Raw genomic sequence first — 13327 nt, 5'->3', positions numbered from 1 at the left:
TAGTTGAGGACACACATCACTAAGAAGTTTCTGATAATGCTTCTCTCTAGATTTTATATGAAGATATTCCCGTTTCCAGTGAAATCTTCACAGTTATCCAAATATCCAGTTGCAGATTCTACAAAAAAGTGTGTTTCCAAACTACTGTATCAATAGAAACATTCAACTCTGTTAGTTGAAGACACACATCACAATTAAGTTTCTGAGAATCCTTTTGTCTCCTTTTTATGGGAAGATGTTTCCATTTTCACAATAGCCCTGAAATGGCTCGGAATGTCCACTTCCAGATACTGAAGAAAGATTGTTTCAAACCTGGTCTATGAAAGGGAATGTTCAGCTCTGTTTCTTGAATGCACATATCACAAAGCAGTTCCTGACAGTGCTACTGTCTAGATTTTCGATGAACATATTCCCGTTTCCAGTGAAATCGATTGAGCTATCCAAATGTCCACTTACAGATTCTACAAAAAGAGTGTTTCCAAGCTGTTCTATCAAAAGAAAGGTTGAACTCTGTTAGTTGAGGACACACATCACAAAGAGGGTTCTGAGAATGCTTCTGTCTAGTTTTTTTATGTAGATATTCCCATTTCCAACGAAATCTTCACAGTTATCCAAATATCCACTTGCAGATTCTACAAAAACAGTGTTTCCAATCTGCTCTATCAAAAGAAAGGTTGAAATCTGTTAGTTGAGGACACACATCAGAAAGAAGTTTCTGAGAATGCTTCTATCTAGATTTTATATGAAGATATTCCCATTTCCAAAGAAATCTTCACAGTTATCCAAATATCCACTTGCAGATTCTACAAAAAGAGTGTTTCCAAACTGCTGTATCAGAAGAAATGTTCAACTCTGTTAGTTGAGGACACACATCCCAAATATGTTTCTGAGAATCCTTCAGTCTCGTTTTTATGGGAAGGTATTTCCGTTTTCACCATAGGCGTGAATGCGCTCAAAATGTCCACGTCCAGATGCTACCGAAAAACTGTATCAAACCTGGTTTATGAAAAGGAATGTTCAGCTCTGTGACTTGAATGCAGATATCACAAAGTAGTTTCTGACAGTGCTTCTGTCTAGAATTTTTGATGAAGATATTCCCGTTTCCAACGAAATCGTCAGAGTTATCCAAATATCCTCTTACAGATTCTAAAAAAAGAGTGTTTCCAAACTGCTCTATCAAAAGAAAGGTTGAACTCTGTTAGTTAAGGACACACATCAGAAAGAAGTTTCTGAGAATGCTTCTGTCTAGATTTCATATGAAGATATTCCCGTTTCCAATGAAATCTTCCCAGTTATCAAAATATCCTCCTTCAGATTCTACAAGAAGAGTGTTTCCAAACTGCTGTATCAAAGGAAAGGTTGAACTCTGTTAGTTGAGGACACACATCACAAAGAAGTTTCTGAGAATGATTCTGTCTAGATTTTATATGAAGATATTCCCGTTTCCAATGAAATCTTTAGAGGTATTCAAATATCCATTTACAGATTCTACAAAAAGCGTGTTCTCAAACTACTGTATCAAAAGAAAGGTTTTACGCTGTTAGTTGAGGACACACATCACGAAGAAGTTTCTGATAATGCTTCTCTCTAGATTTTATATGAAGATATTCCCGTTTCCAGTGAAATCTTCACAGTTATCCAAATATCCAGTTGCAGATTCTACAAAAAAGTGTGTTTCCAAACTACTGTATCAACAGAAACATTCAACTCTGTTAGTTGAAGACACACATCACAATTAAGTTTCTGAGAATCCTTTTGTCTCCTTTTGTGGGAAGATGTTTCCATTTTCACAATAGCCCCGAAATGGCTCGGAATGTCCACTTCCAGATACTGAAGAAAGATTGTTTCAAACCTGGTCTATGAAAGGGAATGTTCAGCTCTGTTTCTTGAATGCACATATCACAAAGCAGTTCCTGACAGTGCTTCTGTCTAGATTTTTGATGAACATATTCCCGTTTCCAGTGAAATCGATTGAGCTATCCAAATGTCCACTTACAGATTCTACAAAAAGAGTGTTTCCAAGCTGTTCTATCAAAAGAAAGGTTGAACTCTGTTAGTTGAGGACACACATCACAAAGAGGGTTCTGAGAATGCTTCTGTCTAGTTTTTTTATGTAGATATTCCCATTTCCAACGAAATCTTCACAGTTATCCAAATATCCACTTGCAGATTCTACAAAAACAGTGTTTCCAATCTGCTCTATCAAAAGAAAGGTTGAAATCCGTTAGTTGAGGACACACATCAGAAAGAAGTTTCTGAGAATGCTTCTATCTAGATTTTATATGAAGATATTCCCATTTCCAAAGAAATCTTCACAGTTATCCAAATATCCACTTGCAGATTCTACAAAAAGAGTGTTTCCAAACTGCTGTATCAGAAGAAATGTTCAACCCTGTTAGTTGAGGACACACATCCCAAATATGTTTCTGAGAATCCTTCAGTCTCGTTTTTATGGGAAGGTATTTCCGTTTTCACCATAGGCGTGAATGCGCTCAAAATGTCCACATCCAGATGCTACCGAAAAACTGTATAAAACCTGGTTTATGAAGAGGAATGTTCAGCTCTGTGACTTGAATGCAGATATCACAAAGTAGTTTCTGACAGTGCTTCTGTCCAGAATTTTTGATGAAGATATTCCCGTTTCCAACGAAATCGTCAGAGTTATCCAAATATCCTCTTACAGATTCTAAAAAAAGAGTGTTTCCAAACCGCTCGATCAAAAGAAAGGTTGAACTCTGTTAGTTAAGGACACACATCAGAAAGTAGTTTCTGAGAATGCTTCTGTCTAGATTTCATATGAAGATATTCCCGTTTCCAATGAAATCTTCCCAGTTATCAAAATATCCTCCTTCAGATTCTACAAGAAGAGTGTTTCCAAACTTCTGTATCAAAGGAAAGGTTGAACTCTGTTAGTTGAGGACACACATCACAAAGAAGTTTCTGAGAATGATTCTGTCTAGATTTTATATGAAGATATTCCCGTTTCCAATGAAATCTTTAGAGGTATTCAAATATCCATTTACAGATTCTACAAAAAGCGTGTTCTCAAACTACTGTATCAAAAGAAAGGTTTTACGCTGTTAGTTGAGGACACACATCACGAAGAAGTTTCTGATAATGCTTCTCTCTAAATTTTATATGAAGATATTCCCGTTTCCAGTGAAATCTTCACAGTTATCCAAATATCCAGTTGCAGATTCTACAAAAAAGTGTGTTTCCAAACTACTGTATCAATAGAAACATTCAACTCTGTTAGTTGAAGACACACATCACAATTAAGTTTCTGAGAATCCTTTTGTCTCCTTTTTATGGGAAGATGTTTCCATTTTCACAATAGCCCCGAAATGGCTCGGAATGTCCACTTCCAGATACTGAAGAAAGATTGTTTCAAACCTGGTCTATGAAAGGGAATGTTCAGCTCTGTTTCTTGAATGCACATATCACAAAGCAGTTCCTGACAGTGCTACTGTCTAGATTTTCGATGAACATATTCCCGTTTCCAGTGAAATCGATTGAGCTATCCAAATGTCCACTTACAGATTCTACAAAAAGAGTGTTTCCAAGCTGTTCTATCAAAAGAAAGGTTGAACTCTGTTAGTTGAGGACACACATCACAAAGAGGGTTCTGAGAATGCTTCTGTCTAGTTTTTTTTATGTAGATATTCCCATTTCCAACGAAATCTTCACAGTTATCCAAATATCCACTTGCAGATTCTACAAAAACAGTGTTTCCAATCTGCTCTATCAAAAGAAAGGTTGAAATCCGTTAGTTGAGGACACACATCAGAAAGAAGTTTCTGAGAATGCTTCTATCTAGATTTTATATGAAGATATTCCCATTTCCAAAGAAATCTTCACAGTTATCCAAATATCCACTTGCAGATTCTACAAAAAGAGTGTTTCCAAACTGCTGTATCAGAAGAAATGTTCAACCCTGTTAGTTGAGGACACACATCCCAAATAGGTTTCTGAGAATCCTTCAGTCTCGTTTTTATGGGAAGGTATTTCCGTTTTCACCATAGGCGTGAAGGCTCTCAAAATGTCCACATCCAGATGCTACCGAAAAACTGTATCAAACCTGGTTTATGAAAAGGAATGTTCAGCTCTGTGACTTGAATGCAGATATCACAAAGTAGTTTCTGACAGTGCTTCTGTCCAGAATTTTTGATGAAGATATTCCCGTTTCCAACGAAATCGTCAGAGTTATCCAAATATCCTCTTACAGATTCTAAAAAAAGAGTGTTTCCAAACTGCTCTATCAAAAGAAAGGTTGAACTCTGTTAGTTAAGGACACAGATCAGAAAGAAGTTTCTGAGAATGCTTCTGTCTAGATTTCATATGAAGATATTCCCGTTTCCAATGAAATCTTCCCAGTTATCAAAATATCCTCCTTCAGATTCTACAAGAAGAGTGTTTCCAAACTGCTGTATCAAAGGAAAGGTTGAACTCTGTTAGTTGAGGACACACATCACAAAGAAGTTTCTGAGAATGATTCTGTCTAGATTTTATATGAAGATATTCCCGTTTCCAATGAAATCTTTAGAGGTATTCAAATATCCATTTACAGATTCTACAAAAAGCGTGTTCTCAAACTACTGTATCAAAAGAAAGGTTTTACGCTGTTAGTTGAGGACACACATCACTAAGAAGTTTCTGATAATGCTTCTCTCTAGATTTTATATGAAGATATTCCCGTTTCCAGTGAAATCTTCACAGTTATCCAAATATCCAGTTGCAGATTCTACAAAAAAGTGTGTTTCCAAACTACTGTATCAATAGAAACATTCAACTCTGTTAGTTGAAGACACACATCACAATTAAGTTTCTGAGAATCCTTTTGTCTCCTTTTTATGGGAAGATGTTTCCATTTTCACAATAGCCCCGAAATGGCTCGGAATGTCCACTTCCAGATACTGAAGAAAGATTGTTTCAAACCTGGTCTATGAAAGGGAATGTTCAGCTCTGTTTCTTGAATGCACATATCACAAAGCAGTTCCAGACAGTTCTTCTGTCTAGATTTTCGATGAACATATTCCCGTTTCCAGTGAAATCGATTGAGCTATCCAAATGTCCACTTACAGATTCTACAAAAAGAGTGTTTCCAAGCTGTTCTATCAAAAGAAAGGTTGAACTCTGTTAGTTGAGGACACACATCACAAAGAGGGTTCTGAGAATGCTTCTGTCTAGTTTTTTTATGTAGATATTCCCATTTCCAACGAAATCTTCACAGTTATCCAAATATCCACTTGCAGATTCTACAAAAACAGTGTTTCCAATCTGCTCTATCAAAAGAAAGGTTGAAATCCGTTAGTTGAGGACACACATCAGAAAGAAGTTTCTGAGAATGCTTCTATCTAGATTTTATATGAAGATATTCCCATTTCCAAAGAAATCTTCACAGTTATCCAAATATCCACTTGCAGATTCTACAAAAAGAGTGTTTCCAAACTGCTGTATCAGAAGAAATGTTCAACCCTGTTAGTTGAGGACACACATCCCAAATAGGTTTCTGAGAATCCTTCAGTCTCGTTTTTATGGGAAGGTATTTCCGTTTTCACCATAGGCGTGAATGCGCTCAAAATGTCCACATCCAGATGCTACCGAAAAACTGTATCAAACCTGGTTTATGAAAAGGAATGTTCAGCTCTGTGACTTGAATGCAGATATCACAAAGTAGTTTCTGACAGTGCTTCTGTCCAGAATTTTTGATGAAGATATTCCCGTTTCCAACGAAATCGTCAGAGTTATCCAAATATCCTCTTACAGATTCTAAAAAAAGAGTGTTTCCAAACTGCTCTATCAAAAGAAAGGTTGAACTCTGTTAGTTAAGGACACACATCAGAAAGAAGTTTCTGAGAATGCTTCTGTCTAGATTTCATATGAAGATATTCCCGTTTCCAATGAAATCTTCCCAGTTATCAAAATATCCTCCTTCAGATTCTACAAGAAGAGTGTTTCCAAACTGCTGTATCAAAGGAAAGGTTGAACTCTGTTAGTTGAGGACACACATCACAAAGAAGTTTCTGAGAATGATTCTGTCTAGATTTTATATGAAGATATTCCCGTTTCCAATGAAATCTTTAGAGGTATTCAAATATCCATTTACAGATTCTACAAAAAGCGTGTTCTCAAACTACTGTATCAAAAGAAAGGTTTTACGCTGTTAGTTGAGGACACACATCACGAAGAAGTTTCTGATAATGCTTCTCTCTAAATTTTATATGAAGATATTCCCGTTTCCAGTGAAATCTTCACAGTTATCCAAATATCCAGTTGCAGATTCTACAAAAAAGTGTGTTTCCAAACTACTGTATCAATAGAAACATTCAACTCTGTTAGTTGAAGACACACATCACAATTAAGTTTCTGAGAATCCTTTTGTCTCCTTTTTATGGGAAGATGTTTCCATTTTCACAATAGCCCCGAAATGGCTCGGAATGTCCACTTCCAGATACTGAAGAAAGATTGTTTCAAACCTGGTCTATGAAAGGGAATGTTCAGCTCTGTTTCTTGAATGCACATATCACAAAGCAGTTCCTGACAGTGCTACTGTCTAGATTTTCGATGAACATATTCCCGTTTCCAGTGAAATCGATTGAGCTATCCAAATGTCCACTTACAGATTCTACAAAAAGAGTGTTTCCAAGCTGTTCTATCAAAAGAAAGGTTGAACTCTGTTAGTTGAGGACACACATCACAAAGAGGGTTCTGAGAATGCTTCTGTCTAGTTTTTTTTATGTAGATATTCCCATTTCCAACGAAATCTTCACAGTTATCCAAATATCCACTTGCAGATTCTACAAAAACAGTGTTTCCAATCTGCTCTATCAAAAGAAAGGTTGAAATCCGTTAGTTGAGGACACACATCAGAAAGAAGTTTCTGAGAATGCTTCTATCTAGATTTTATATGAAGATATTCCCATTTCCAAAGAAATCTTCACAGTTATCCAAATATCCACTTGCAGATTCTACAAAAAGAGTGTTTCCAAACTGCTGTATCAGAAGAAATGTTCAACCCTGTTAGTTGAGGACACACATCCCAAATATGTTTCTGAGAATCCTTCAGTCTCGTTTTTATGGGAAGGTATTTCCGTTTTCACCATAGGCGTGAAGGCGCTCAAAATGTCCACATCCAGATGCTACCGAAAAACTGTATCAAACCTGGTTTATGAAAAGGAATGTTCAGCTCTGTGACTTGAATGCAGATATCACAAAGTAGTTTCTGACAGTGCTTCTGTCCAGAATTTTTGATGAAGATATTCCCGTTTCCAACGAAATCGTCAGAGTTATCCAAATATCCTCTTACAGATTCTAAAAAAAGAGTGTTTCCAAACTGCTCTATCAAAAGAAAGGTTGAACTCTGTTAGTTAAGGACACACATCAGAAAGAAGTTTCTGAGAATGCTTCTGTCTAGATTTCATATGAAGATATTCCCGTTTCCAATGAAATCTTCCCAGTTATCAAAATATCCTCCTTCAGATTCTACAAGAAGAGTGTTTCCAAACTGCTGTATCAAAGGAAAGGTTGAACTCTGTTAGTTGAGGACACACATCACAAAGAAGTTTCTGAGAATGATTCTGTCTAGATTTTATATGAAGATATTCCCGTTTCCAATGAAATCTTTAGAGGTATTCAAATATCCATTTACAGATTCTACAAAAAGCGTGTTCTCAAACTACTGTATCAAAAGAAAGGTTTTACGCTGTTAGTTGAGGACACACATCACGAAGAAGTTTCTGATAATGCTTCTCTCTAAATTTTATATGAAGATATTCCCGTTTCCAGTGAAATCTTCACAGTTATCCAAATATCCAGTTGCAGATTCTACAAAAAAGTGTGTTTCCAAACTACTGTATCAATAGAAACATTCAACTCTGTTAGTTGAAGACACACATCACAATTAAGTTTCTGAGAATCCTTTTGTCTCCTTTTTATGGGAAGATGTTTCCATTTTCACAATAGCCCCGAAATGGCTCGGAATGTCCACTTCCAGATACTGAAGAAAGATTGTTTCAAACCTGGTCTATGAAAGGGAATGTTCAGCTCTGTTTCTTGAATGCACATATCACAAAGCAGTTCCTGACAGTGCTACTGTCTAGATTTTCGATGAACATATTCCCGTTTCCAGTGAAATCGATTGAGCTATACAAATGTCCACTTACAGATTCTACAAAAAGAGTGTTTCCAAGCTGTTCTATCAAAAGAAAGGTTGAACTCTGTTAGTTGAGGACACACATCACAAAGAGGGTTCTGAGAATGCTTCTGTCTAGTTTTTTTTATGTAGATATTCCCATTTCCAACGAAATCTTCACAGTTATCCAAATATCCACTTGCAGATTCTACAAAAACAGTGTTTCCAATCTGCTCTATCAAAAGAAAGGTTGAAATCCGTTAGTTGAGGACACACATCAGAAAGAAGTTTCTGAGAATGCTTCTATCTAGATTTTATATGAAGATATTCCCATTTCCAAAGAAATCTTCACAGTTATCCAAATATCCACTTGCAGATTCTACAAAAAGAGTGTTTCCAAACTGCTGTATCAGAAGAAATGTTCAACCCTGTTAGTTGAGGACACACATCCCAAATATGTTTCTGACAATCCTTCAGTCTCGTTTTTATGGGAAGGTATTTCCGTTTTCACCATAGGCGTGAAGGCGCTCAAAATGTCCACATCCAGATGCTACCGAAAAACTGTATCAAACCTGGTTTATGAAAAGGAATGTTCAGCTCTGTGACTTGAATGCAGATATCACAAAGTAGTTTCTGACAGTGCTTCTGTCCAGAATTTTTGATGAAGATATTCCCGTTTCCAACGAAATCGTCAGAGTTATCCAAATATCCTCTTACAGATTCTAAAAAAAGAGTGTTTCCAAACTGCTCTATCAAAAGAAAGGTTGAACTCTGTTAGTTAAGGACACACATCAGAAAGAAGTTTCTGAGAATGCTTCTGTCTAGATTTCATATGAAGATATTCCCGTTTCCAATGAAATCTTCCCAGTTATCAAAATATCCTCCTTCAGATTCTACAAGAAGAGTGTTTCCAAACTGCTGTATCAAAGGAAAGGTTGAACTCTGTTAGTTGAGGACACACATCACAAAGAAGTTTCTGAGAATGATTCTGTCTAGATTTTATATGAAGATATTCCCGTTTCCAATGAAATCTTTAGAGGTATTCAAATATCCATTTACAGATTCTACAAAAAGCGTGTTCTCAAACTACTGTATCAAAAGAAAGGTTTTACGCTGTTAGTTGAGGACACACATCACGAAGAAGTTTCTGATAATGCTTCTCTCTAAATTTTATATGAAGATATTCCCGTTTCCAGTGAAATCTTCACAGTTATCCAAATATCCAGTTGCAGATTCTACAAAAAAGTGTGTTTCCAAACTACTGTATCAATAGAAACATTCAACTCTGTTAGTTGAAGACACACATCACAATTAAGTTTCTGAGAATCCTTTTGTCTCCTTTTTATGGGAAGATGTTTCCATTTTCACAATAGCCCCGAAATGGCTCGGAATGTCCACTTCCAGATACTGAAGAAAGATTGTTTCAAACCTGGTCTATGAAAGGGAATGTTCAGCTCTGTTTCTTGAATGCACATATCACAAAGCAGTTCCTGACAGTGCTACTGTCTAGATTTTCGATGAACATATTCCCGTTTCCAGTGAAATCGATTGAGCTATACAAATGTCCACTTACAGATTCTACAAAAAGAGTGTTTCCAAGCTGTTCTATCAAAAGAAAGGTTGAACTCTGTTAGTTGAGGACACACATCACAAAGAGGGTTCTGAGAATGCTTCTGTCTAGTTTTTTTTATGTAGATATTCCCATTTCCAACGAAATCTTCACAGTTATCCAAATATCCACTTGCAGATTCTACAAAAACAGTGTTTCCAATCTGCTCTATCAAAAGAAAGGTTGAAATCCGTTAGTTGAGGACACACATCAGAAAGAAGTTTCTGAGAATGCTTCTATCTAGATTTTATATGAAGATATTCCCATTTCCAAAGAAATCTTCACAGTTATCCAAATATCCACTTGCAGATTCTACAAAAAGAGTGTTTCCAAACTGCTGTATCAGAAGAAATGTTCAACCCTGTTAGTTGAGGACACACATCCCAAATATGTTTCTGACAATCCTTCAGTCTCGTTTTTATGGGAAGGTATTTCCGTTTTCACCATAGGCGTGAAGGCGCTCACAATGTCCACATCCAGATGCTACCGAAAAACTGTATCAAACCTGGTTTATGAAAAGGAATGTTCAGCTCTGTGACTTGAATGCAGATATCACAAAGTAGTTTCTGACAGTGCTTCTGTCTAGAATTTTTGATGAAGATATTCCCGTTTCCAACGAAATCGTCAGAGTTATCCAAATATCCTCTTACAGATTCTAAAAAAAGAGTGTTTCCAAACTGCTCGATCAAAAGAAAGGTTGAACTCTGTTAGTTAAGGACACACATCAGAAAGAAGTTTCTGAGAATGCTTCTGTCTAGATTTCATATGAAGATATTCCCGTTTCCAATGAAATCTTCCCAGTTATCAAAATATCCTCCTTCAGATTCTACAAGAAGAGTGTTTCCAAACTGCTGTATCAAAGGAAAGGTTGAACTCTGTTAGTTGAGGACACACATCACAAAGAAGTTTCTGAGAATGATTCTGTCTAGATTTTATATGAAGATATTCCCGTTTCCAATGAAATCTTTATAGGTATTCAAATATCCATTTACAGATTCTACAAAAAGCGTGTTCTCAAACTACTGTATCAAAAGAAAGGTTTTACGCTGTTAGTTGAGGACACACATCACGAAGAAGTTTCTGATAATGCTTCTCTCTAGATTTTATATGAAGATATTCCCGTTTCCAGTGAAATCTTCACAGTTATCCAAATATCCAGTTGCAGATTCTACAAAAAAGTGTGTTTCCAAACTACTGTATCAATAGAAACATTCAACTCTGTTAGTTGAAGACACACATCACAATTAAGTTTCTGAGAATCCTTTTGTCTCCTTTTTATGGGAAGATGTTTCCATTTTCACAATAGCCCCGAAATGGCTCGGAATGTCCACTTCCAGATACTGAAGAAAGATTGTTTCAAACCTGGTCTATGAAAGGGAATGTTCAGCTCTGTTTCTTGAATGCACATATCACAAAGCAGTTCCTGACAGTGCTACTGTCTAGATTTTCGATGAACATATTCCCGTTTCCAGTGAAATCGATTGAGCTATCCAAATGTCCACTTACAGATTCTACAAAAAGAGTGTTTCCAAGCTGTTCTATCAAAAGAAAGGTTGAACTCTGTTAGTTGAGGACACACATCACAAAGAGGGTTCTGAGAATGCTTCTGTCTAGTTTTTTTTATGTAGATATTCCCATTTCCAACGAAATCTTCACAGTTATCCAAATATCCACTTGCAGATTCTACAAAAACAGTGTTTCCAATCTGCTCTATCAAAAGAAAGGTTGAAATCCGTTAGTTGAGGACACACATCAGAAAGAAGTTTCTGAGAATGCTTCTATCTAGATTTTATATGAAGATATTCCCATTTCCAAAGAAATCTTCACAGTTATCCAAATATCCACTTGCAGATTCTACAAAAAGAGTGTTTCCAAACTGCTGTATCAGAAGAAATGTTCAACCCTGTTAGTTGAGGACACACATCCCAAATATGTTTCTGACAATCCTTCAGTCTCGTTTTTATGGGAAGGTATTTCCGTTTTCACCATAGGCGTGAAGGCGCTCACAATGTCCACATCCAGATGCTACCGAAAAACTGTATCAAACCTGGTTTATGAAAAGGAATGTTCAGCTCTGTGACTTGAATGCAGATATCACAAAGTAGTTTCTGACAGTGCTTCTGTCTAGAATTTTTGATGAAGATATTCCCGTTTCCAACGAAATCGTCAGAGTTATCCAAATATCCTCTTACAGATTCTAAAAAAAGAGTGTTTCCAAACTGCTCGATCAAAAGAAAGGTTGAACTCTGTTAGTTAAGGACACACATCAGAAAGAAGTTTCTGAGAATGCTTCTGTCTAGATTTCATATGAAGATATTCCCGTTTCCAATGAAATCTTCCCAGTTATCAAAATATCCTCCTTCAGATTCTACAAGAAGAGTGTTTCCAAACTGCTGTATCAAAGGAAAGGTTGAACTCTGTTAGTTGAGGACACACATCACAAAGAAGTTTCTGAGAATGATTCTGTCTAGATTTTATATGAAGATATTCCCGTTTCCAATGAAATCTTTAGAGGTATTCAAATATCCATTTACAGATTCTACAAAAAGCGTGTTCTCAAACTACTGTATCAAAAGAAAGGTTTTACGCTGTTAGTTGAGGACACACATCACGAAGAAGTTTCTGATAATGCTTCTCTCTAGATTTTATATGAAGATATTCCCGTTTCCAGTGAAATCTTCACAGTTATCCAAATATCCAGTTGCAGATTCTACAAAAAAGTGTGTTTCCAAACTACTGTATCAATAGAAACATTCAACTCTGTTAGTTGAAGACACACATCACAATTAAGTTTCTGAGAATCCTTTTGTCTCCTTTTTGTGGGAAGATGTTTCCATTTTCACAATAGCCCCGAAATGGCTCGGAATGTCCACTTCCAGATACTGAAGAAAGATTGTTTCAAACCTGGTCTATGAAAGGGAATGTTCAGCTCTGTTTCTTGAATGCACATATCACAAAGCAGTTCCTGACAGTGCTACTGTCTAGATTTTCGATGAACATATTCCCGTTTCCAGTGAAATCGATTGAGCTATCCAAATGTCCACTTACAGATTCTACAAAAAGAGTGTTTCCAAGCTGTTCTATCAAAAGAAAGGTTGAACTCTGTTAGTTGAGGACACACATCACAAAGAGGGTTCTGAGAATGCTTCTGTCTAGTTTTTTTTATGTAGATATTCCCATTTCCAACGAAATCTTCACAGTTATCCAAATATCCACTTGCAGATTCTACAAAAACAGTGTTTCCAATCTGCTCTATCAAAAGAAAGGTTGAAATCCGTTAGTTGAGGACACACATCAGAAAGAAGTTTCTGAGAATGCTTCTATCTAGATTTTATATGAAGATATTCCCATTTCCAAAGAAATCTTCACAGTTATCCAAATATCCACTTGCAGATTCTACAAAAAGAGTGTTTCCAAACTGCTCTATCAGAAGAAATGTTCAACCCTGTTAGTTGAGGACACACATCCCAAATAGGTTTCTGAGAATCCTTCAGTCTCGTTTTTATGGGAAGGTATTTCCGTTTTCACCATAGGCGTGAATGCGCTCAAAATGTCCACATCCAGATGCTACCGAAAAACTGTATCAA

This window comes from Gorilla gorilla, chromosome 15 (assembly GCF_029281585.2).
Source record: "Gorilla gorilla gorilla isolate KB3781 chromosome 15, NHGRI_mGorGor1-v2.1_pri, whole genome shotgun sequence".
Taxonomy (NCBI): Eukaryota; Metazoa; Chordata; class Mammalia; order Primates; family Hominidae; genus Gorilla; species Gorilla gorilla.
This window is presented reverse-complemented; position numbering follows the sequence as displayed.